Genomic DNA, 27,843 nt, shown 5'->3' with positions numbered 1-27,843 from the left:
CCGTGATGGAACCGTCTTGAAAAGATTAGGCGGAAAAAAAATGATAAGAATTTTGAGAAAAAGAGAAGTAACTCTTTTTGGAAGAAAAAAAAAAAAAAAAAACTAAACGGTGTTTGGATTTTGATTATAGTTTAGATTAATAATATCTGAATGGGTGGTAATAAGAAAAATGTATTGTTATGTAAAAACTTAAAACATCCGGGTCTAGCCGTCTAGGACGTTTCTGGTTCTCAATCGGTCGAGATGTGGAGCGTGTAAGTTGTAACGCAAGTTGGCCCGGATGATCCTTAGATAAATTAAGAAATAATAATAATAATAATAATAATAATAATCATATTAGAAGTGGGAAAGCCAGATGGGTAAAGACTAAAGAAGTTAAATCCTACTCGAAAAAAGGAATGGAGAGATTTAATATATATATATATATAGAGAGAGAGTCTAAACCTGGAACCAAGAAATATAAAATACGATAGAGCCCAGGGAGCGGAGCCGGTGTTTCTCTTTCTTCTTCTTCAACAACATCGCATATCAGACCATTGAGGATCAGTCGATCCCCTCCATACAGAATACAGGTACTCTATCTAATTCAGTAGTTTTTTTTTCTTCTTTCTCTCTTTGAGTCTTTGTAACTTAGCTTATATGCATGGCTTCCACTTCAAATACTAGTAAGCGGTTGAAGGTTTCAACCATAAACTGCCATTCTAGTGTTCAGAATAATGGTATCCCTACTAATCTTATTGCCATACTTCCAGATGAAATTCAGATTCTAGATTCTGATAATAAACAAATTAGACTTGGTGGGCTTCCATCGTTTTGGTTCTGTGTGTCGGCAATGGCAATCCATCGCCATTGCTGCCAAGAAAATACGGCATCAATTTCTCCTCAAACCTCAATTCCCATGGCTCATGCTTTCCTACATGGAGTCAGAGTGTCCTTATTATCATCATCATTCAGTGTATCATCATGATTATCATGATCATCATCATCGGGGGTTTTTCAGTCTCCTCCATGACAAAGTTTTTAGGTTAAAGATGCCTAAAATATTCCATGACGCTCGCTGTTGTGGGTCAAACTGGGGTTGGTTGATAATGTTGGGTAATAACGACGGAAGCATGTTCCTTCTTAATCCGTTTACTCTTATCCATGTTAAACTTCCACATAGATTTACTCTTCATCCTTTTTTACTTATATCTGCAATATATGAACCCAATCCGAATTCGTAAAGTTATGTTGTCGTCGTCTCCTTCTACTGCTTCTGCTGCTAACGATTCCAATTTGAATGAAAACCCTTATTCGGTGGCAAGTGATGATTGTTGGGTCGTAGCTATTTATATGAGCCGTCATTTAGCCTTCTAAAGACTGGGAGATAGAGCATGGACCCCCTTGACAAAGAACTTTATAGAACCAAAACCTCTTGGATATGAAGACCTCATTGTCTATCAAGGAAAATTGTATGCGATTAAGTTCAGTTTTGATCTTATACTTCTGGAGTTATCTCCTCGACCAAGGGAAACAAGTTGTAACATTGCCCCTCCACAGATGGTACAATTGGATGAACATACATATAGTTCACTTTATTTGGTGGAATGTTGCGGAGAGTTGCTAGTGGTTGCAAGATGGACCAAATTCATTGCAGTTGATTTAACTTCTAAATAACTTCGCGATGGTTATCTTCCAACAACTTTTATGTTCAAGGTATATAAGTTAGATCTACGGCACCAGTGCTGGATTAAATGTTATTTATTGGCACAAGTACTGGCATTTTTGTCTCGGCATTCGACTATCCTGGATTTAAAGGAAGTTCTTAATATTTTTTACAGATGATTACTTTCACAATTTTGATGCCATGTGGCTTCGACCAAGCTGTGAAAGAGCTGCTTGTTATGATTTGGGTGTGTTTCACTTAAAAGATAATAGCATTGGGGCTATTTTCTCAAATGCTTCACATTCATATTTGTCTCCACCTGTATGGTTCACACCGGTTTTTTTGCAGAAAGAACGGATTTTTAGAGAGCTTTTGAGGTGGGGCTTTTTTTTTTTTTTTTTTTTTTTTTTTGTACTTTTTATGTTTTTATCAATTGAACTAGCTCCTTTTTATTCTTTCCTTGATTGGCTTCCAGACTTTTACAATGTTCATTTATTTCATCAAATTGTTTTATTTGGACAAACAGAATCAAACTCATCAATAATGAAAATTCCCACTGCTTAACTCTGCCTCTTAACGAAGTGCCAAGTGTAATTAATTTGACCACATTCATGAATATATCAACAACTAGCCACTAGCTTCTCTCTCTTAACAATTCTCTGAATATATTACAATGCATCAATTAGGTTGTCAACCTTTTATACAATCAATAATCTCTCTCTCTCTCTCTCTCTCTCTCTCTCTCTCTCTCTCTCTCTCTCTCTCTCTCTCTCTCTCTCTCTCTCTCTCTCTCTCTCTCTCTCTCTTAAATTAAAATCGATTGTATTAAATTTAAAAAGGGAAAAAAGAAGAAAGAGATTACACCATAAAAGGAACCATACAAGACTTAGTTAGAAAGACCAAATCCTAAAAAATTCAACAAAACTCAAATTGCTATTGTCTTGTTGCATCCCTTTCTAATTCCAGATCATCAAAGGCCATTCCGTTTGGATAATAAGATCAAAAGATAAAAATAGTATATTGATGTATAACAAATAAGCACGACCAAATAGAGATAATGAGTGGTAATTGAGTTGTATCTTCTCAAGTGAATGATGAACTCCAAGCCCTAAATTCGTATCTTTAGCATCTAAAAGGCAAGTGGGTTGATCCATGAACTATATAATCAGCATTAACAATCTTGCATGGCACTAACCCTGGTGGATGGTGATGATTGATGAGAACTGGGGAAGACTTATGGTAGAGGGATGAGGAGATATGACTTCTAGGGTTTAGGGAGATGAAGGAGTGGTTGGACGGAGTAGGATTTTCAGACATTTTTGTTACATTCTTTCCGAGTAGCAGTTTTTCATTTTTTTTTGGTAATCGAGTAGCAGTTTGATTGTATATAATAACCAGGAATATGCTCATCCTTAATTCAACAATGCAAGTTCCTGTAAACAGAGCTTATACTGCTACCACTTAAATAGCTGGTTTCTAATATGAAATTATGAGAAATAGAAATATTTTATTAAGACCAAATTGTCTTGTTGCAATAATTTTTTTAATTTTTTAATTTTGTAATGTAGGCTAGTTAAAAGTTGTAAAATTGCTTAATTTGTGAAGGTTTAAGGTAGAGCAGAGACACTCATGAGATACCATATCCTTGGGTGTTTGTAATGAATCATGGTAGCATAGTATTGTAAATGTTAAGATGATATACGCATTAATAGATAACATCATAACATGAGATGTATCGATTTCCTAACCTGGCTTTTGATTCTTCATTGTTTCGTTCTTTGAGGGGACATGCCATAGATCGGCAGTTGTATGTCTCTTGACTTCTTAACTAGTAGGTGATTGGGAGTTCAACCAGCAACTGAGCTGGTTGGAAAGAGTCCGCTTGTCAACCCTAGAGAGTAGTGTACAACATTGTCCTCGCACACCCCCCCCTCCCCCCACCATACATTCATAGGGGAGGTCCACCTTGTTAGTGTTCAAAGGTGGCCCCCCTTAGAATGGGTCTGTGTGTGGGGGGCGAGGGGGAATTAGGGCGAAGTTATATACCACACTGGGGGGACTTTTCCGTGGCACTGGTTGGCCATATATTTACCATTGTCTTGAATTCCGAGCCATTTATAGCATTCTAGAAAGAAGAAATATTCTTCAATAAATATAAAAGATGAATTACTGGATTGAGTACAGCTGATGTTTAGATAAAAAGACAAGCCAATGGTGTCTCTATCACATGAATTCTTCAATTTCCTGCTATAACTGTGTGCACACTTGGAGGATAGATCTTTATGTAAGGTCATTTGCTCTGCTCATGTTGGTTTCCTTCGATCGGGTTACCGTTCATTCATTTTTGGTATTCTGTTTGGCTGTGGAGTTGTGGTTATACATTAGCATTGTTGATATGAGTTTAAAAATAGGAAGCTTCACCGTTGTACGTTTTGGATTGAATTCTTTATTACGGTGTCTTCTTTTGGCATTGAAGAACTTAAGCCGATGAATTTAGGTTTGGGATATCTGCAAAATTGAGGGTTAGATTGACAAAGATGGGGAGCAGAGAGTCTTGGGGATAGAGGAGGGAGAGGGAGAAGATGCTGAAGCTGGAGCTGCAGAGAAAGAAGGGGGTGGGGTGGGGTTGGTAACAAACTGGTCTACTCATTGTAAGATATCTTAAGTTCTCTTATTTCTTACTTTTAAATTCTTTTGCCCTTGAATCAGGTGGGATTATTCAAATCCGGGCTACCTCGATGCACTTAAGCACCTTGCTGATCTAAAAGGGTGGGTTTGTTTGCCATGAACATTCTATCATTTAGGTTGCAGACCCACATGCTCTGCTTGTGTAGTGGATTATTCTAGAAAAAGCTATACATGTAAAATTAAGACGGTGGCCTTGACAAATTTTGATACTGACACGTTACAAATAATCCTGGAAAATGGGGTTCCAGTTGTCAGTAATCAGGTGAATTAGAAGTTTTCCAAGATTAAATATTTGTTAGTCATTACTCTATTTTTTTGTTTTGCATAACTCATATTTTGATGTGTTTTGGAGCTTTGTGTAGGTGCAACTTCTATTGTTGATATGCGTCCTCAACAAAAAATGTTGAGTGATAACGTCTCTCTCTCCCCTCTTAGATTCCATTTTGAAATTGGATTAGTAGTTTGGGTGCCACCTAGTTCAATGACGATGCCATTACCATCCTAACTTGAAACCACATGTTGAAGATCTTGGGCAATTCCTGTCTCTGGTTCATGTGTCTTCTTGACTAAAGAAATTAGGTTGGTTGTTTAAGGTTCTTTGGCTCTTGTTTATCAAAAGGTGACCCATTGATTAAATCTTCAAGATCCATCACTGAAACTGCTTACATGGTGTATTATCATGACAATATTACTAGATGATCACAAGCATAATTCCTGCACTATTTCCAAGTTTTCGCAAACTCTGAAATGCAGGTATGGCACAGTGTTGGGTGATCTCTTGTCTGAAAAGTTCCTTGATGCCAATTTAGCAATTCCTTTCGCTGGGCCTCCATTAAACACTCCCTCCCTCCAGAAGTACAAAAGGGTATTACATGGAGACGTTGCTCTCCTTTGTAAATGCATTAACAGACATGGTTTGGCTTAGTTTCTGTGTCTGTTTTATGGAAGTAACCATCCAAAACATTACCATCATGTCAAGTGTTTGACGATCATGACAATATGTTGGCATACTTTCAACCAATTTGAATCAAGAAACATGCCTCTATTTTTTTCCTCGTAAAATTTATAATCAGATTACAGGGTCTGATCTATGTGGTTTTGTGGTAAATATGGAAGATGGTGGATGCTTGGGTGGGTGGAGCCTCTTCCAAGTCCTGCTTCAAACGCTAAAGAAGGTAGCCTCTAAACATGGAGTCTCAATTCCAACGGTTGCTGTTAGATATATCCTAGATCACGTAAAATTTGCTTTTTATTTTCATTAGGTTGGTTTAGAACATGGGTCGTTGATGATTCATTCCATTAATAACTTATGGTTTGGCTTGTGTTTCCAGCCATCCATGGCAGGGTCGATGATTGGAGTTCGGCTTGGTCTCTCTGAGCATATCCAAGATGCAAATGCCGTGTTCTCATTAGTTCTTGACGAGGATGATGAAAATAGCATCCAAGTAGTATCAAAGATAGGAAAGAACCTTCTAAAAGTAATTGGTGACTGCGGAGATGAATTGTTTGTGAATTTTAAAAGTAACCGCAAGCGCACGGTATCGTGTAGCTAATGGGTCGATCTCAAGGAGATATGCCACTTATAATTCAACTTCTTAATAGTAATGCGAGAGTGGAATGATTCAATTTTTGTTAACTAATTAACTAAACTAAACAATCATAATCTATACGTCTAATGCAATCGAATTGAAACGAAAAATAAATTAAACACAATCAATGCATAAATAAAAGACAGGAAAAAAATTTGAACAATAAAAATAAAAAGGAAAAAATAAAAATAGTTAGTATGCTAAAGCAGTCAGTAAAATTTAGTTCATAGTTAAAATGCAAATTCAACACCACCCGTCACCGAAGCCAGAGGCACAACTGTAGGCTTGCTCCGGTTATGTGGTCCGAGATTATGAATGAATAGGCAGAAAGTAAATAAAAGAAAGTAAATAACAAAACAATAAACAAAGCAATAAAAGGAAAAGGAAGCCTTAACCAAAGAGAGGCACAACTGTAGGCATCTCTGATCAAGGATCCAGGGGAAGGGAGAACAATAAATAATGCTGAAAGTAAATCTTAAATTAAGAATATAGAGGGGTAGATAGAAGCGGGAATGGAGGGAAGAGAGAAGATTAATAAAGAAGGTTACTTACTTGCGAATTGAACAAACGATTCGAATCTCAACCAACCCTAACAACCAGATCTAGATCTAGAATGATCTAAATCTACAATTACTAGACCCAGAGAAAAACAAATCTAAAAAAATTGAATCTTGAAGCTTGAAGCTTGAACTTGAATTGCATTACATAAAAAGATTAAACCTAAACATTGAATCTAGAAATTTAAATCTCACTAATGCAAGCAAAGAAAACTAGAGAAAACATAAATAAACTGAAGAGAAAAGAAAGAATGCTTCTACTAAGCTCTAAGACACGTTCTCCTTTGATGGAGTATGCTCTCCTTTTATAGAGTTTACATGAGATATGAAGCACGGCTGAATTTGAATAAAACTCAGGGTTTCTATCTGACTCAGCCAATTAGGGTTTTGACATACTAATCGCGCCGACTTAGCTAGATCAGATGCATAATTCTACCGTTGGATTTGAGGTTTAAGTAGTCATGAAGCTCTCCTCCAAAAATCAGCACGATCGGACATCGGATGACCGTTCGATGAAGGGTTTGATCAAAACTGGACAGAGGCATTCAAAAACGGGATTTTTCCTCTTTTTCTTTCTTTAATTAAATCCAAGATATGAGATAAGATATTGAGGTATGTAAAGACTCTTTTCCATTTGGACTCTCTCAATAATATCTCTGTAGATTTGATTTAAAATCTCAGCCGTAGATCAAATTTGCTTTCTTTATCTCTTCAATATTTCGGAGTTGGCCCATAGTCACATCTCTAGCCCAGCATGCTCCAGATCAGGCCCATTTTCGCATTTGAGAATTTGAATGGACTTCTTGATGTGTAAAATAGCATGATTCAAGCCCAAAACTCCAAATATTTGCTTAAATCTTGAAAAGTCCTAAAATCTGCAAAAACAACATAAAACCCAAGGTAACTCCACTCTAAGTGTATAAAATGCATGCTTTATGCCCTAAGATTTCACACATAAATGTGCTCATCAGATTCCCCCACACTTAGATTAAGCTTGTTCTCAAGCAAAAATTAAAGAAAATTCAAATGCAAGTAAAAAACTAGTGCAACAAAATAAATCCTAACTCATTTTCGTAGGAATCACGGTTACACTTAGCATGTGCAACAGGCCTTTAAACCACTAGGTTACCCCTAGAGGACGAGTTTTGTCTCGTGGATGTTTCCAGTGAATGTACATCCAAAATTCCAATTTTAGCTCAAAATAAAACATTGCAAATTCCAACTCTAACAATTGGTAAGTACTCATACAAGATCAATAGCTATGACAATTTTTCTCACCATTGATTTAAGATCCCCCACCCTTGAATTTTATTACCCCATATTGATTCTTGAGACTTAGCATATATCTCAATCAAAGACTCACCTTATATCTTTCAAGTACACCTCTCCTTTAAGCAAAACCACTCATAAAGTAAGGGGACCAAGTACTAAGGTTTTGAAATATTTTTGACCAAACAATTTTACCAAGGCATTGATGACACTTGTATTTATCTCTCTCTTTTCTTTTGAGTAGTGAACTCTACATTACTCCACTATGGTTGGCTTGAATGACATGGTGGAGCAAACACCAGAAACCCAAGTTACTTTGTAGCTTTGCTTTGCATATGCCCACATAGACAGTGATGCGAGAGTTCTTTTCAATAATCTCCTTCCTAAGAGTTTCGATCAAGTCACCTCGATTCCTGAGTCGGAGTGCCCTGTCTAGTTCCAAGGAATTCAACTTTTACTTTCTACTCTTCTTCCTTTTTTTTTTTTTTTTTGTCATGCCATACACAAAATTGATCTCAACTTCTAGCCAAAGAAACAAGGACCCACAAAACTCATAGATGGTCCTTAAGTTAATGGCCATTTATTTTTCTAAGGAAATTCTCATCTCAACATACATACAAGTTACCTTCCTCTCAACAGGGTTTTTATGTGTTCATGATGGGTACCAAAATCACTCTCATTTCACACATCATAGCAATTGAAAGAATATGAATACTAACCAAAAGTCAAAGTTAAAATCTACAACAAAGCTATACCCCCCACACTTAAACAATGCAATGTCCTCAATGCATGCATGAAAAGAAGAATAAAGGCAAGGCAAAAGAGGGGTATACCTTTCAGTCAAGATGTGTTTATCATGGGAAGCTTTTGTCGTATCTTCAATAGCAATGTATGATGGGGAAGGCACTCCAAATAAGAAAAACCATGAATAGAAAAGTCATCCCTAAAGACTTCAAGAAAAACATTCACCATGAAAAAGAAAATTCTCATCATACGTTGAGGTTCTCTAGACGGTTTAGCATCCTTCATAAAATGAATATGATGTTGTAAAATGGAAGAGCTTAGACCTTTGATATTTGTGATAGACCAACCCAATGGTTCTCTGTTATTTTTCAACAGTGTGATCAACTCTTCTGCTTTGTCAGAAGTTAAATCAGAGACAGCAATGACAGGAAGAGGATTATCTTGTCCTAGGAAAGTATACTTTAAATTAGAAAGCAATTCTTTCAATTCTAGCTTGGGTGATTCAATTATTGAAGGCTTAGGAATGGAGATGGAGATGGATAGGGGTTTAATAGGCTCCAAAGGTGTGTGAAAATTTAAGACTTCAGAAAAGAAAGTTTCCCTATCATCATCCAACATATCCATACATTCTTGAAATTCATAATCAAAATCAATTTCAAAGTTGGTAATCACATTATTAGGGAAATCAAAAGATTCCTCAACTACAGTAATTGACTCATTCTCAACTTCTATGGGTTTTTCAAACAAACCTTTATTAGGAGATACTTGAACATTTTCCTCATCATAGTGGTCACTAATCTTGCTCTTTTCATTAATATGTGATTCTCCTGTTAAATACCCTTTCCCACTTCGCAATGCAGACACAGAATTAATTGAAGCTAAAGAAGAAGGGGAGGATTCAACTTGATTGACTTGATTTGGTAAATTTGATGGTCTTTGTTGAATCTGAATCCTAGGATTTAACTCAGGTTGGCTAGGCATTTTACCTCTTTCTCTCTCAGACAAAGCATTTGCAAGAGTGGAAATTTGTTTTTTTATATTATGCATAGAAGCCATAAAGGTGCTGGAAAACACTTCCATATTTTTCTCTAAGGTAGAAAAACGAGAAAACTCCGAATTGTTACCTTTGTTGAAACCAAGTGATGATTGATTTTGTGAAATGAGAGGCATATGAGGCACAATAGGAGAATTGATAGTCCTAGCTAAATTGGGATTCTGAAAATTAGGGGCTTGAGGGAACTGAACATTTTGATTATAAGAAAATTGTGCACTTTGTTGCTGAGGGGCACCAAAGTAATTTTGTGTGGAATAATTGATTAATCCATTTTGGTTTTGCCCTTGAGACCATGAATAGTTAGGATGATTCTTCCACCCAAGATTGTACGTGTTACTGTACGGGTTTGGAAACATTGCACTGACATTTTCATGTTGGCCTCCAGAATAGCTAGGACATTCCTCAATTACATGTGTAGGAGATTGACACCATGCACACATAGCAATAGATTTGTCGATAAAATGTGCTTGACTAGGTGATGGTGGTGCAGCCTTAACTACCAAAGTCTCTAACTTTTTCAAAAGATTATCTATTTGTGCTTCCTTATGAACTTGGCTATCAACAAATATCCCCTACTAGTCCTTTCAGACTCTTGGGTTGACTCCCATTCTCTAGTTCTATCTGCTAGGTCTAAAAGAAAATTCCAAGCTTCGGAATCATCGGTGAATGATGTAAATCCTGTGGGGCACATTGATTCCAAAAGTTGCTTTGTTTGGTAATCGATACCCTCTTAAATTATTTGGCATAAATGCCATAATTCTATACCATGGTGAGGGCATTTTTGGAGAAGGCTTTGGAACCTCTCCATTACCTTAGCAAAGGACTCACTGGGTTTCTGACGAAATTGAAGAATATCATTTCTTATTTTATTCGTCTTAGAGAAAGGAAATAATTTTTTTAAGAAGAGGACAGTAAATTGTTCCCATGTGACAATGCTATCCCTAGGTAAACTATAAAGCCACTTTTTAGCTTGATCCTTTAATGCAAATGTAATAAACCGTAGTCTTACGGCATCATCAGTGAGTTGTTGTACCTTCACAAGGACACAAACCTCCTCAAACTCCCTAAGGAACAAATATGCATCTTGATCAAGTAACCCATGAAATTGGGGTAACATAGATAGATAATGAGATTTTAGCTCAAAATTATTACCCCTCACTTCAGGTAAACGTATACAGGAAGGTTGTGCAGATCGGGTTGGATAAAATCTATCCCTAAGACTCTTAGGTGGAGGTGGTGGAGGTAGACCTTCCATGGTCAAGTTAGACACTCGGACAATTCTATTTGTAGAATCACGAGTCCAAACACACATGCACTAACCACCTAATGCAATTAACGTCTCTTATGAAAGAATGAGATTTTTTTTTAAATAAATAAAGTAACTAAAGAATAAAAGAAAAGAAAAAAAATGAAGGGAAAGTAGTAAAATTTCCCACCACAAAGATTGAAACAATGATTCCAAAGCTGTACGGTTGCCGTATAGCTGAGCGCTGTATAGGTTTGACAGCAAGGGAATTCGTATAGTCTTCGGAGCCACATACAATCGAATCCTGGGATTTCGCAAGTAGAGTGGGGACTACTATACGTTTTTGTTTCTACTCAAGTTAAGAGTAATATCTTTGAATTCTTCTTTTTTTTTTTTTTTTTTTTTTTTTTTTATTTTTTTATTTTTTTATAACATTTCGATTTACCTAAGAATGAAAAAAAAAAAGTGAACTAATACCTCCCCGGAAACGGCGCCAAAAACTTGTTTTTGAATTTTAAAAGTAACCGCAAACGCACGGTATCGTGTAGCTAACGGGTCGATCTCAAGGAGATATGTCACTTATAATTCAACTTCTTAATAGTAATGCGAGAGTGGAATGATTCAATTTTTGTTAACTAATTCACTAAACAAAACAATCATAATCTATACGTCTAATGCAATCGAATTGAAACGAAAAATAAATTAAACACAATCAATGCATAAATAAAAGACAGGAAAAAAATGTGAACAATAAAAATAAAAAGGAAAAAAATAAAACCAGTTAGTATGTTAAAGCAGTCAGTAAAATTTAGTTCATAGTTAAAATGCAGATGCAACACCACCCATCACCAGAAGCAGAGGCACGACTATAGGCTTGCTCCGGTTATGTGGTCCGAGATTATGAATGAATAGGCAGAAAGTAAATAACAAAAAGTAAATAACAAAGCAATAAACAAAGCAATAAAAGGAAAAGGAAGCCTTAACCAAAGAGAAGCACAACTGTAGGCATCTCTGATCAAGGATCCAGGGGAAGGGAGAACAATAAATAATGCTGAAAGGAAATCCTAAATTAAGAATATAGAGGGGTAGATAGAAGCGGGAATGGAGGGAGGAGAGAAGATTAATAAAGAAGGTTACTTACTTGCGAATTGAACAAACGATTCGAATCTCAACCAACCCTAACAACCAGATCTAGATCTAGAATGATCTAAATCTGCAATTGCTAGACCCAGAGAAAAACTAATCTAAAAAAAATTGAATCTTGAAGCTTGAAGCTTGAACTTGAATTGCATTACATAAAAAGATTAAACCTAAAATTGAATCTAGAAATTTAAATCTCACTAATGCAAGCAAAGAAAACTAGAGAAAACATAAATAAAGTGATGAGAGAAGAAAGAATGCTTCTACTAAGCTCTAAGACACGTTCTCCTTTGATGGAGTATGCTCTCCTTTTATAGAGTCTACATGAGATATGAAGCACGACTGAATTTGAATAAAACTCAGGGTTTCTTTCTGACTCAGCCAATTAGGGTTTTGACATACTAATCGCGCTGACTTAGCGAGATCAGATGCATAATTCCACCGTTGGATTTGAGGTTTAAGTAGTCGTGAAGCTTTCCTCCAAAAATCAGCACGACCGGTCATCGGATGACCGTTCGATGAAGGGTTTGATCAAAACTGGACAGAGGCATTCAAAAACGGGATTTTTCCTCTTTTTCTTTCTGAATATAATTCTTTTTCCTCTTTTTATTTCTTTAATTAAATCTAAGATATGAGATAAGATATTGAGGTATGTAAGGACTCTTTTCCATTTGGACTCTCTCAATAATATCTCTGTAGATTTGATTTAAAATCTCAGCCGTAGATCAAATTTGCCTTCTTTATCTCTTCAATATTTCGGAGTTGGCCCATAGTCACACATCTCTAGCCCAGCATGCTCCAGATCAGGCCCATTTTTGTATTTGAGAATTTGAATGGACTTCTTGACGTGTAAAATAGCATGATTCAAGCCCAAAACTCCAAGTATTTGCTTAAATCTTGAAAAGTCCTAAAATCTGCAAAAACAACATAAAACCCAAGGTAACTCCACTCTAAGTGTATAAAATGCATGCTTTATGCCCTAAGATTTCACACATAAATGTGCTCATCAATAGGTGTGCATGACGGTGGTGCCTTTTTCACTGTTTTGCCTTGTCTAAAAAATAGTTGATATATTTTTTTTTGGTAACCATTGGTAAACCTTTGCACTGATGGTGAGTTGTGTAACACTCGTGTATAGCCTTGAAGAAACCGATTTCATTTGTAGTCTTACTTGGAAGATGGGCAGCTTTGGTGGTAGTTGCTAGAACATTTGTATTTAGGTTTCATCAGTATTTAGCACCAGATACCGGTACTTCACTTTCAGTGATGTTGGAGGAATTTATGCTTGGAACAAAGCTGCGTCTCTCTTCACTATTGCTGGATATATTGCTCATTCTGTTTCTGCATCTATTTACATTTGCCTCTCATCAGGTTCCCACTTTGGCCTATTCTTCTGCAAATTCACAAGTCTCTTGATACCATAAAGCAATACGCATCATCTTTGCTAGATATAGAATTTCTTTGAAGATCTACTGGTAATTGAGTGATTTTGTGATGGAACAAAAATCTAAACTTGGTTTGATCGTTATAAACATGGTAAGTCTTGGAATAGGAATTAGATACTGCATTTTTTGCTCCTGGGTTGCAAAATCAACACTGGATGTCCGATTCCAATAATCTAAACAGATAAACTATGTTTGCACACTCAATGAGTTATTTTTCCTTTTTTCTTTTTTTGGGAGGGGGTGTTTGGGTGATTTGGTGAGCGAAGAAAATGGGCTATTGGAGACCATAAACATAAATTTGCAGAACTGAAATGAGATCATTTACTTGGCTACTGCGCAAATCAAATATTGGTTCAATTGGATGCTTAGCTTCTTACACGGAAGGCATGACCCTTGAAGGCAACCTAAACAGCAGGTGTGTTACCCAGTCAAACAAGGCTCCCAAAACTATAGTATCTAGGCATGGTCACAACACGATGCAGCCTTATTCTCGCCATAAATAGCTTAATTTATTTATGAATGAAGACATGCTAAATTGGCAAATTGCGAAACTTAGCCACTTGGCAACGTTGAATGGTACTGTAAAGTTGCATAATCAGCATGTCCAGCTTTTTAATGAAGTGGATGTGAGGAGGATTAGAAGTATCAAACTTAGTCAATTCCAAACAAACTAGTTTGGGGCATCAAAGAATCGGATTTTTTCATCTAAGTCTGCTTATCATTTGCTAAGTAATAACAGAGACCAAAGAATGAACTTTCTTCCTTCATCTTCTAGGGAACATAAATGGGAATTGGTTACTTCCAGAGCCTCGAAGCTTATTTGGAACTGCAAAACTATTCCAAAGGTGAAATCATTTTTATGGAGGGCGTGTGCACAAGGCCTAGTTACGAGCAAAGCAATGAGGGATAGACTATTGAAAGTCGACCCCTCTTGCAAAAGATGTAGGAAGTTGGTTGAATCTATCGATCATGTTCTTTTAGAGTGTCCTTTTGCAAAGGCAGCTTGGTTAGGTACTATTGTTTTACAATGGATGAAGTTCCTTTATTATGTAAATGGCTTGATAAATGACATGAATTTAAGTTCAGTAGTAAACAAGAAAAAAGGGAAGCGTTGGTGCATTGCAGCTTCATTTGTTGGTACCTATGGGCAAGGTTTAAAGTATCGGTATAGAGTATCGTATCGGTCAGGTGATTTTAAGAGACGTATCGTCTTGTATCGAGTATATTGTATCGCTCTGGCTAATGTATTTTAGCGTAATTCAATAGAGAGACGTATCGAGATGTATCGTATCAGTTGGGTCAAATATGGATACATATCGGCTAGTATCGTATGGTATCGTGGGATACTTTAAACCTTGCCTATGGGTTGGAAGGAATGAGCTTATTTTTAATAGAAAAAAGTGGCAGACAGAGGATGTTATTGGAAGGGCTCAAGCTGCAGCAATGGGGGGGGGGGGGGGGGTTAGAAGCTACTAGGGAAGAAATGAATCATCAAGGAGTTGACAGGGAGATTCGGCGGTGCTCGTTTCCTCCACGTATGCAGAATAAGGGGGGTTTTATAATTCGCTGTGATGCTTTCTAGGCACAAGAAAACATTGATGGTGGTGTTGATTAAATGATTTTTGATGAGCAAGGATCTATCTTGAAGGCCCTTTCAAAATCTGTTGTGTTTGAACATGTTCTTACAGGTGAGGCTTTGGCAGTGAGAGCTGCTCTTTGGAGTGCCCTTTAGAATCATGTATCCAATGTTGCTGTTTACTATAATTGCGAGGAACTAATTCATCTTCTCTGTAGTCAAGCTACCCTTGAGCTTCCATTAGAAGTTGCCTCCATTGTGGAAGATATTTTGGTGCTGTACAAGGATTTTAAGTCTTAGTCTTTCTTGTTTTTTCTCTAGGGAGGATAATGGAATTGCCCAATCTTTAGCCCAGAAGGCCCTCACTTTGGCAAGAAAGACTTGAGTGGTCGTGTTCTACTATAGGCCTCCAGCTTGTTGGAGGTCCATCCCCTTCTTGCTGTTTACAAATATAAAAAAGAAAAGAAAAAGAAAAAAGAAGAATTGCATAATTAGATATATGGCAAATATAAGCTCAATATAATGCTTTCATAAACCGAATAACCATTTGACTCGTGCAGGCTTGCAGGTTGACAATATTACATGTTGACGGTTAGCTGTTGAGAATTTGAAAATTTATCAAGTCCATTTCTGACACCTTCCATTTCCTTGTGGAGGTGTAACATGTGGCCCAATAGCTCATCAAATGGTGAATCCCTATAAGTCACATCAAAGAGTTGTGATTAAATTTTAAAAAATTGATGTGATTTGTAAATAAGTCTCAATCTTTTAATATGATATTAGAACACATGTCACACATCTACAAGAAATGGATAGAATATTAGTCCCTGAGAATTCATGGTGGGATGAGTTCAATTCTGTATCAACTTTCTCTAATATTTTTGGGTTTATGTGTTTGGGCTATTGCTCATGTAATATCAACTAATCTCTTTTTGGTATCAATTATCATTCTCAATTATGAGGTTTTTTCATTACTTAAGTTGTTTAACATCTATTATCAGTTTTAATTTTATTTAAAATAATAGAAGAATTTTCAAAATTCATAATGAACTTTTTGTCTATTAAGGATTATGATGAGAATTTCATTCTCTTCATTTATGCACAAGTTTACTTAAAATTTTATGATTAAGATGAATGTAAAATAGTCAATACACTTTTTTTTTTAATTTATTTATAAAATCCATAATTTTTCTCTCTTTTATCATTTGCTCACTATTATTTTGACACCAAACTTATTTTTCATTCTATAATTTATTTTCGACAAAATTCACCAAATCAATTTTTCATTCTTGACCAATAATGAATTCTTGTACTTATTTCTTTTAAATAGGCATCATTGAGAATTAGAATTGATACCAAAAAGAGCCTAAAGTGTTCGAAAATCAGTTCAAGAAAAAACTACTGACACAAAATTCAGAATGACACGTAAAGAAAATAAACATAAGACCCTGATAAGCAGCTGTATTAGATGATCAAAAAATGGATCGAAGTGTTGCAGTAGTTCACCTTGAAAAGGGTTAGGCTAATTTAGACAAAAAAAAAACCTTCTTTTCGTAAAACCCCGAGAAAAGATAAGAATAAAACTTTTTTCTTGATCAGCTCAGTAGGGATAATTAAGGAGTTTCCAAAGTTTTTTTTTTTTTTTGGGGGGGGGGGGTCTAAGGGTTTTCAAAGTCATTCAAGGAGATCAATGTCATAGTCCTCTTGTACTTTAAATAAGATGTTTGAATTCAAGTCACCTTGAAATTGTTGGACTTTGACAGTGGTAATTCTTTTTCATGACCATATATAATGGTAATCAATAAGCTTTGGGCTATCTTTTTAAATGAATAGTTGCATTTAACTGATTTTACATGGACAAATCCAAGATTTTATTTTATTTATTTATTTATTATTATTATTATTTTTTTTTACAAAGGTGCTTTTTATATATAGCGATAGGGATATTACATATGCCGCCGGTAGGAGTTGAACCCATGACGTCTCCATTGAGAAGCCTAACAATCCTAGATCCTACTACTCCTCCATTCGCAAATCCAAGAAAGTTTGCATCACAAACAACGGGGCACCTGGGTGGATGGAGATGCGAAACTTGTCAACCCAGTCTTTCAATGGTTAAGATTAACATCCAAAACTTTTTAAGTTTTGAAAATTACATTTATCAACCCTACAAATTCTAAATTCACAAAATGAGACCAAATTTCTTTTGAATACAAAAGAAACGTTGAAAACAGAAAAGAAGTGAAGTGGAGATTTTTGTCTATTCCTGAAATACAAACTTTTTTCTCCCTTTTTCTTTATGAGAGGCGTTGGCTGGATAAGGGTTTAAATAAAAGGAAGGAAACTCAGATTAAAATGACATTTTTGGATATTGTGTCATCAACGTGTTTTACTGTTCATCACCGATTTGAATGAATAGATTCCAAAACATCTGGACCAAGTTGGAATTGAAAGATTCTATTTTTTAAAACCAAGAGAGACGTAGTGATAGCATTACCATACAATTTAGAGCAAATTGCACTGGCACCCCAAAATAGAAGCCTTTAAAGTACTGACAACCCACTTTATGTTTAAAAAGTACAAAGACCCCAAAATTGAATTTTTATTAAATATATTTGTCCAATTTGTCACTGAAACCTTTTAGACACCTGTTTATTATAAAGATATTTTTGAAAATGAACAGTACATTATCTGTTTTCAATGATAAATTTCACAAATATATCCAATAAAAATTCAATTTTGGAGTCTCTGTGCTTTTTAAACATAAAGTAGGTGTCAGTACTTTAAGGCCTCCATTTTGAGTTGCCAGTTCAATTTGCTCTAAAACTTATTTGCCTCATGATGCTCAATGCAATAATTTTATTACTCCTCACTCACTGATCAATTTTTTTTTACCAGCAAAAAGGAAAAAACTAATGAATTTTTATAATGCATCTAAGTTTCAGAATTCATTCCAATGGGATATAAAGATTGGGGGATTTTTCTCCTTGCAAAGAGGATGGGTTCTACAGCTAAGCGTCGAAAACTTCATTATCTTGCATAATCAGGAAGATAATTATGCAAGATTACGCATTCAAAAAGGTAAGGTGGCTGTCCAAGTCACTACAATTACAACCTCATTAGTTCTGCGGCGTTCCTCTAAATCTATGCGACTCATTCTAGTGTTTTCGATAAGCATCCCATGAAAATCTCTTAGGTGTAACGCAAAACATTCGGACGTCAATGTTAGTAAAGTCACAACGACTCTCGGACGTTAGTGTTAGTAAAGTCATAACGACTCTTTTGACACTTAAAAATTCCAAAGTTATCTTTCAGATTATCATCAAATTCCTCCTTTGATCAGCCACTTCGTACCTGACGTTGCCTATCTAGTTCCTGCAACTCGACAAAATTATCCCTACAGCGCCGAAACTAGGGACGATGTAAAAGCTCTACGTGCAATAGGAATTCGTTTCTTAGCCGAACTTTAGAGTCACGGCAATAAGGGCATCGATAGAGCCCACTACGCGTTTAGGAAGACTTCATAAATTCCTGTAAAAAATTAACAGTTATGTTACCATCAAAATAAAAGACAGATCAAAATAAAAGACGTTGAAGATTAGAACCTTATAAAATTTCAGTGGAGTCTAGCCCTTTCTTCAACAAACCTCTCCATTATTTAAAATTTGCAAAAAGCTGAGAAAGAAAAAAAGAGAAATCAGTAGAATAAAGATACCAATAAAGAGTGTGATAGAGGCAAAATATCGAAACTGAAAAGTACATGAACCAACTAAACGTTTTAGGAACTGAAACAAGAGATATCCAGAAAAATTAAAGCGTTAAAACAATAGTCAGTTCTTGTGGTTAATGAATTGAACTGTAAAAATAAACCAGAAAAATAGAGAAACGATAACAGACCTGTCAGAGGATTTTCTTCTAGAAAGAAACAATGTTCGAAACTGAAAAGGACGGACGAAAAGTTCAGCTACAGGAACTGAAACGAAGGAATCAGGTTAGTTCTTGAGAAGACAAAGAATCGAACTGCCAAAAAATATAAAAAAACACAACGAATAAATGAAATTCGAAGAGAGGTCAATTCTAAGTGTCTCTGATGGGTTTCTGAGTGCATTGAGAAAAGTCGTATGATAAAAGAAAGAAAAAGATTAAATGAATTGAATAGTTGATTACTCCGGACTATTAGAATACTATTTCTTATCCTTTAGTCTGAGACCATTTGCTGTTTTGCACTGCCGCTTAAAATCTAATCTTACCTACGACTAAAAAAAACATGGTGAAGAAATCATAAGCTTTTAAGAAAGGATCTGAAGAAGAAATTAAAAGAAGAGAATCCACAATAAAAAAGAGAAACTTCAAAATCGCAATTCTTCAAAATGCGCATAGAACAAAACTCCACAAGAAAAAAGAAAAAAAAAAAAAAAAAACGTAAATTTGCTGGATTGGATTTTCAATCCGCATTCGAGGTGAAGGGGAGTATATGAGGTGAAGGGGCTTACAGATAGACGGGGCGACGTAAATGACAGTGAAGTAGAATGTTAGAGCATATAAGATTTCTTTGGGTCCCATTTGAGGCAAGATACTCCTCTGTTCAATAAATCATGGATCTTAAGTCAAGTCTGAATTATAGAACTTTGATCAACAACTGAAATAATGTTCATTGATTGTTTTGATTAGGATATAGCTCCCGAGCATGCAGGATTGCTTCATGGAGTTGCAAATTCAATTGGTACAGTAGCAACAATAATCAGCTCTATTGGAACTGGGCACTTTGTCCAGTGGTTTGGATCTTTCCAGGCATTCTTGAATGTAACGGCAGCTCTTCCGAAATCTATACGCATCAGGAGAGCAAGTCTTCTAGGCTGAAAGAAAATGTTCAAATGTAACTGATTGGTTTGTCAAATTAGACCATCCGAATGATGGAACATTGCAGCATCAAAAGACACACAAAAGAGGTAATCTAAACTAATTATTTAGTTGCTCAACCAAGACTTGCTACAGAAAAGGAAACAGAAAAAGTCATAAAAGAAAGCAAGAATGGTTCTGCAGGCGATTTGTAATATGTTAAGTTTTCTAAGTGTACCCTCCTCCATCCCTACTCCTGAAACAAAAACTTAGAAAAAAAATCCAGATTTTGTTCAGTAACCAAGATCCTCATTTCTTTACAAGATTAAAGAGAGGTGGAACTTTCAAGTATGGAGGTTATACCATGCATGGACAAACAATACAGAAATGGATGAATTATATGTTCTTCATAGACCTTCATTACTACTCCGATCCTGTTGCAACCCATGTTTTTAACGAAAAATAAGGTTACTTGGGAGGATGGAAAGTCCTGTTTGTACAACAGCAGTAACCTTTTGAGCATCATGAGCAGTTCCTCTCCAATGTATGAAGCTCAGAACACTTCGCATCAGGACTCTGACAAACACATATACAAGGGAACATTTTACCCATGGCTCTACTCTGCCATTTGGAAGAATGAAACTTGTTTTGCCACGTTGGAAAACCATGTTTGAAACCTACATGGGAATAGAGGATCTTTGGGATCTATATGTCCAGAAATTCTTAGTCTCATAGGAAACAAAATCACGCTGTTTTCTTTTCTTTTTTATTGGAAAAGCAAAGTCGAACTTATGATTACTGATATGATCATCATTTATATATCCTTTAAATTTATTTTACCCAATTGGATTTTTTTTAAATAATTACCAAATCTTTTTTATCAACTCTTTCATTGCAAACAAATGAAACTGAAGGAAGATTGTGATTTACAAAAGACAAAATATTGTCAACCTTTCAATTATCAAGAAATTGAAGGAATTTGTAAGCACTTCTCACAAGTTTTTATATAAAAGACCTGAGAGTAATTTGGGTAGTTTATTGTAGAATATTAATTGTGCGGGAAAAATTATCAAGAAATTTCAGGTTTGATAATTATTTAAAAAAAAATCTATTTGAGTAAAATGTTTTAAAAAAAATAACTTCCTGAGTAAATCTAAAATTTCCCTTTCTATTGTTCTTTACTCAAATCCCAAAACCAAAAATAAAAAGATTTTTACTTCTTTTCTCTATGGATATGTTTGAAACCGGTAGTTTTGTTGCCGTTTCTCTTGTTTGGCTTTGTATTCAAAACTGTAGTTAGGTTTGGTGAGCAAGATTTGGGTTCACATCCTCTACGATTCTCACCTCCTACAATTCCTTGTAATTCCTATTTTGAATTGTGACACATGGCAGTTAATTATCCAAGGGTCATGATTAGAATCCAACTAAGAATTGAACCTAATAAATCCCTAAAGTTAAACTTCCGAAAAAATAGGAGAAAAAAAGAAAGAGAGAGAAGTTATCATATGAAAGAGGACTAGAAAAGAGGACAATGTCTCTACTTTATTAATAATGAAAGAAGTTTTACAATTACTCATAAAAAAAAATTACATATGACACAAAGATTATGCCCTGAAATTATAAAATGCTCTTTTGAGCACACTTCACCAAGCAGAAAAGATGTTGCCAAACATGTGTTGTCTGGTCTTGCTGCCTCAACTATACTTTTTTGTCAAACAAGCCAGGTGAGGCATGCTAATTTGGATAGAATTCTGAAGCTTTTAATTGTTACTTTAGAAAGCCAGGCTAGACGGTCTTGAATATAAGGATGGATGGGTCATAATAAAATAGATCAGCTGATATTTTTGCGTACCCTAAATAATCATGTTTTAAGCATTCTGTTATTCCCAGATTGACACTGAGAAGGGGGGGGGTGAATCAGTGTCTTCAAAAATTCACCACAATGTGGCTGGGTCTACCAGACAGTGTACCACCACTCTGCAATCAAGGCACTCCAATATGTGCAACAAAGAAAAATAAACAAAAACGCAATGCACCAGAGTTTACGTGGTTCGGCCAAATTGCCTACATTCACGGAATAATACCCTACCTAGGGTTTCGTATATTACTCAATACACTCTTAGATATTTTGACTGCTACAACAGTTCAAGAACACCAATCCCTGCTATAGTCTAAAATGCAATTCAGACAAGGGCACCAACCCCAACCCCCTAGACAAGCTCCAACTTGCTAGGTCACAATGTAAACCAATAATTCAAGCTCCCCAAATTACATTCATGAGCTAGATTCTTCATCACTAAACATAACCTAGAAAATAATAGACAATCACTTGTGAATACGGGTTACCTCAACTTGTGTAAGATGCATGGTAACAATACTTGTTTCTCTTTTTCTCCAACTCCTTTTTTTCTCTTTTCAATCTTTTTCAGTTTTCTCTCTTTAAAAAAGCCATACAACCATGTTCCCTTCTTTTCTTCTGCTGCTTCTTTTTTCTTCTCTTTCACTTTCTTTCTTGTTCAGCAAAACAAAAGACTTCTTATTCCCAAGCTTCAGATCTCCATAGCCAACCAACGTCTTCTGGTTCGACCTCCACGCTATTCCCAAGCTCCTCAAAACGTCCACCTCTTCTGCTGGAGTTTGCTCTCCTTTTATAGATTAATTTAACTCAGAGTTTGAATCAAACTCAGAGTTCCTATCTGACTTAAACAAGGAGTGTCTTAACGTACAAATCGGACTAACTTCGAGATCTCCAATGAACAATCCCACCGTTGGATTTGAAGATCAAGAAGTGGTGAAGCTCTCTTCCAAAAATCGGCTCAATCGGACACTGGATGACCATCCGATGAAGAGGTTGATCAAAACTGGACTCAGAGTTTTCTTTATTTGAATTGGATTCTTTCTCTCGGAACCTTTTTGTGTGTTTCTGTACCATATCAAAACCCACTTAAGTTGCCAACAATGACAACACCTTCATTTTAGGCCAATGGAACAACAATCTCCCCCTTTGGGATTGTTGGCAACTCAACCTCCTTTTCTCTTTTCTCTCCCCCTTTGACAACAAGTACAAAGGGTGCTTTGTGCTCCCCCTACCATAGAGCTCCCCCTACCATAGAGCTCCCCCTACATAGACTCTTCCATAGGAGTGCCCACCGCACCTTCCTATCCTATGGAGAGATGATGTTCTATGTATTTTCTCACTTACTCCCCCTTGGAGCCACAACCCCAAGCTTTACTATTAATCTCTCAAATATAGAATCTTGCTTCTTACTATGCCAAGCAACCAAACTTCTCCCCAAGTAGAATGCACCTCCACTAGTGTTCTTTCTGTCATCAATGCTTCCGGCCCAATCTGCATCTGAGAAGGCTGCAAGTGTGAAGTCTTTAGACTTAGGATACCATAACCCATATTCCATAGACCCTTTTAAGTACCTGAAAATCCTTTTCACTGCTTGTTGATGAGTCTCTTTTGGGTTTGCTTGAAACCTTGACACAAGACACACTGCTTGTAAAATGTCTGGTCTTGATGCTGTTAGATATAAGAGACTCCCAATCATAGATATATAGTGAGTTTGATCAACTGAGGGGGACTCATCACTTGAGCTCAACTTGCATCCAACCACCATAGGAGTTCCCACTGGTTTGCAATCTTCCATCATGAATTTCTTTAACATTTCCTTAACATACTTTATTTGAGATATGAATATGCCACTTGCCATTTGATTTACTTGTAAACCCAAGAAGTAGGATAACTCTCCAAGCATGGACATTTCAAATTCTGTACTCATCTTCCTTGCAAAACCTTGACAGACTTCATCACAGTGACCTCCAAAGATGATGTCATCCACATACACAACAACTACCAATTTACTACAATCTTCAGCCATGACATAAAAGTTGCTGTCTACGGTTCCTTTCCTAAAACCTAATTGTAGCAAGTGTCAAGTCGTGAATACCAAGCTCTTGGAGCTTGTTTCAAACCATATAATGCTTTCGTCCTCTTGACTCACCATGCCCCTGTCTTCACTAGTGTTTGATAAGACATATAAGTTTCCGATTGTTCTGGTTCCTAAAGCCACTGCTTTGCCATTTTTTTTGGCTTCTTGATTTCACAACCTTCTTTAGTGAAAAGAACTTCATACCCACCATCACAGATTTGGCTCACACTAAGAAGATTGTGTTTGAGCCCACTCACATATAGAACATTATTGGATTTTAACTTTCCTTCATCTAGCTTAACTGAGCCTCTACCTTCAATCTTGGCCCCATCATTGTCGCCAAATCTCACTGAACCACCTTTCACTACATCAAGGCTTGAGAACCTATTCTTATCACCTGTCATATGTGTGGAACACCCACTATCAAGAATCCAAGGTGTCTCGCTACTATGAGCCTTGAAAGCTGTTTGAACTACCAAGGAATTTATCATTTTTCCTTTTTGTCCTTTCTCAACCCAAACTGCTTTATCTGATACATCAATAGGTTCCCTCGATTTTCTTTGAATTGTTTGTGTATGTCTTTGAGCTAGCTTTTGGAGAAGGTTTATCTCCTTCTGTGAAGGAAGAGCAGTCCAACAATACCTTGCAATATGTCCCAACTTGAAACACCTGAAGCATTCTATTTTAACCTTATCCAATGGAGCAAATCTGTTTATGTTGTTGAATGCCACAACCTTGTTTTGTCTTCTACAGTTTGCCACTTTATGTCCAAAGTTATTGCATCCATAACAATACCCATTAAAGCCTTGACCATTAATTGTTTTATGATAAGCTCTAGTATTGCCTTCTTTACTCATCTTTGGCTTGGTCTTCCCAATATATGGATTCTTTTGGTGCTCCTCATCAAGACTCATTGGATTTGTTGTATTTCTATTTCCATTGGTCTTATTTACATTTGAACATTCCCCCTTTGAGTATCCAAGACCAGTTTTAATATGAGGTGACCTCTGAACACTCAAGATCTCATCTAGTACCTTATCTCTTCCCCAAGTAGAAGTAAAGTGAGTAGTCCGTGTCACTTGATTTTCAACTATCTTGTCCTTCAAGTTCAATGTAACTGGAGTGGATGATGTGGTAGCTTCTATATAACTCCTCTTTTGTTCTCCTTCAAGTTCTGATCTTAACATTCCAACTTCTTTCTCAAGTTCTTCACACTCTTCACACTTGAGAGAGAGGTAAGATGATGAGTCATTTATAACATGTTCCAGTTCACTAATTGTGACAGTCAACTCCTTGATTGTTGTCTCAGAATTTTCAAGTTGATTCTTCATTTCTCTATTTTTCTTCCTTTCCTTTTTGAGATCAAGCAAGGCAGAGTACAACTCACCAACATAATCAATTTCACCTTCAGTGTCTTCATTATCATCAGACTTTTCTTTAGTTTGAGGTGATTCATCATCTTCAATAGCCATAAATAAAACCTCATCAGTTGAGTCATTGTCTTCATCTGATTCTTCTTCAGAGGAGTAGCATTCATTTTTAGTCAAAAGACTTCTCCTTTTGAAATGGCTTTTCTTTTTCTTTGGTAAGAATTTTTTCTTTCCCTTCAAATCATTTCTCTCTTCCTCTTCATCTTCCTCTTCATCTATGTTTCCTCTCTTAGGACATTTAGAGGCAAAGTGTCCTATTCCACCACAACTGAAGCACTTAAAAGGTGCTTTTCCCTTGTGTTTACCTGTTCCTTTCTTAAACTTTCTAGCTAAGTAAGCTATAAGTTCATCATCAGAGTCTTCAGATTCTTTTTCTTCTTTGACCCTTAGCTTCTTCATTGCTTTGAATGCTACTTCCTTCTCTGTGAACTTGCCCTTTTCAGTTCTCATCTCATAGGTTTTAAGTGTTCCATGTACTTCATCAATAGTGATTGTATCCAAGTCTTTGGCTTCTTCAATGGCCGAGACTTTGGAGTCATATTTGGGAAGCACAGATCGGAGAATCTTCTGACATATCACAAAATTTTCAATTTTTTCCCCAACTCCTCTGATGGAGTTTACAACCTCATTTACTTTGACCATGTAGCTGTCTATGTCTTCTTCTTCAGTCATCTTAAGACTTTCAAATTGTGCTCTGAAGATTTGCAGTTTGGCTTTCTTAACTTTGATGTCCCCTTCATAGATGCTTATCAACCTGTCCCAGACTTCTTTAGCTGTATCATAGTCCATTACTTTAGCCATGACTTCTTCATTCAGCCCAGACATGATAGCATTTAATGCCCTGAGATTGTGTGCATAAGCCCTTTTTGCCTCATTGTCTATAAGCGGAGCTACTGATTCCTCATAGCCATTAATCACAGACTGCCATACATCATACCCTAGAGATCCAATGTATATCTGCATTCTTCTTTTCCAAAAAACATATCCTGTACCATCAAAAATAGAAATTTTCCCAAAGTCTTTGGAGCTGCCTTCACTTGTGGCCATTCTTACAAACTCTCTGATCAAATCCCGAAGTGGTTACACTTCTCTTCACGGGAACTTGGCTCTGATACCAATTGTTATTCCCAGATTGACACTGAGAGGGGGGGTGAATCAGTGTCTTCAAAAATTCACCACAATGTGGCTGGGTCTACCAGACAGTGTACCACCACTCTGCAATCAAGGCACTCCAATATGTGCAACAAAGAAAAATAAACAAAAACGCAATGCACCAGAGTTTACGTGGTTCGGCCAAATTGCCTACATCCACGGAATAATACCCTACCTAGGGTTTCATATATTATTCAATACACTCTTAGATATTTTGACTGCTACAACTGTGAAACCCAGCCCTAACCTTGACCCGGAAACTTTGTTATTTGTAGGTCCAGTGACCCGAAGTAAAGCAAGAAGTCAGCTTTGGGCCATCCCAGTGGAGGACTTGGTGTCTGGCTTTGAATCCATGAGTGTTGATGATGAGGTTCTATTTATGGAAACTGAATCTTGATGAAGATCGGATTAGTTGATGGACTTGGAGTGCTCTCTATCATGGTTTGAAGGCATTTCTACCTATTAAGTAAGTCACTTGGTATGTGTGCAAAACCCCTTTAGGGTTGGATTTGATCTGGGCCTTCAATTCCCTGTTTAGAAGTTGCTGAACTGATTGGTCGACTGATTGGTCGACTGGACCAGTCGACCAATCCAATCGACCAATGGGTTCTGTCTTTGGTAATTAGGTCTTGCTTGCTCTATTTAAGTCCAATCTCGAGTCTACTTCGTATTTTCTGCCTCCAAACTCTTTGGAACGAACCAAAGACCTCTACAAGTCATCTCCCTTGCGTCCTTGGTGTTTATCTTGACGGATCTTTGTCAAAACTCGTGTTCTTACACAAAAATGTATGTTTACACTCTCTTCTTCTTCTTCATCCTTGTTTTCTTTCCTTTTTGAGTTGAGACAGTAGAGGAGATGCTGCATTCTCTGTTGCAAACATCTCTGAACTTATCTCTCATGATCTTCCTAAGGATTAATGGCTAATGCGATGATCTTAACCATGATCATTGCAAGCTTTTGAAGGAATCATGATCAAATCATGATCTTGTCTTTGTTCATCTTTTGATTTAAATTCTGATCTTCTTAGATCTATTATATTGATCATATTAGTAGTCAATCGCTGTGTTTTCTTTACATAATCCATGATCTATCAATCTCTAGTTGTTTCTCTTCTACCATACCATGCTTTCTTCAAGAATCATGACTGATACATCTATGGTAGGTTTTGTTTCCTTATTTAGATTTATGTTCTTAGATCTATTTTCTTGAAGATCTAAGTATGCCTTCCATGATATCTTTATCAAAATCAATGATTCATTCTCCTATTGTTCTTGTCTATGATTTGTATCTTGAATTCTTCAAGAACCATGATTGATCTAATTATGGTAACTTTTTGTTTCCTAATTTGTAACTTGAAAACTTGATTCGATTAGTGTTTTGAGGTCCTCTATATGTTAGAATACTACCAATGTAGTTTACCCCTTGTTTAGTACCCTTTTGAACCACCAAATTCGGTTCTTTATTCTTAAAACTTTGATTTTGTAGGCCACTGTCTCCATTGGTCGACTGATTGGTCGACTGGGACAGTAGACC

At 36.4% G+C, this 27,843-nt stretch overlaps 1 non-coding gene and 1 pseudogene across 1 annotated transcript; both read left to right on the top strand.

The window, feature by feature from the left end:
- Positions 1 to 1,227: 1,227 nt before the first annotated feature.
- LOC149002201 (uncharacterized) lies at positions 1,228 to 19,813 on the top strand (annotated as a pseudogene).
- On the top strand, positions 10,308 to 10,414 carry LOC149002202 (small nucleolar RNA R71). Its single transcript, XR_016170541.1, has one exon. It is a non-coding gene; the product is annotated as a small nucleolar RNA R71 (small nucleolar RNA).
- Positions 19,814 to 27,843: the final 8,030 nt, after the last annotated feature.

Source organism: Hakea prostrata, chromosome 10 (assembly GCF_041222555.1).
Source record: "Hakea prostrata isolate BN-2017 chromosome 10, UWA_Hpros_2, whole genome shotgun sequence".
NCBI classification, from domain to species: Eukaryota; Viridiplantae; Streptophyta; class Magnoliopsida; order Proteales; family Proteaceae; genus Hakea; species Hakea prostrata.
Note: the sequence above shows the minus strand (reverse complement) of the source record. Positions and strands in the feature narration are given on the sequence as shown.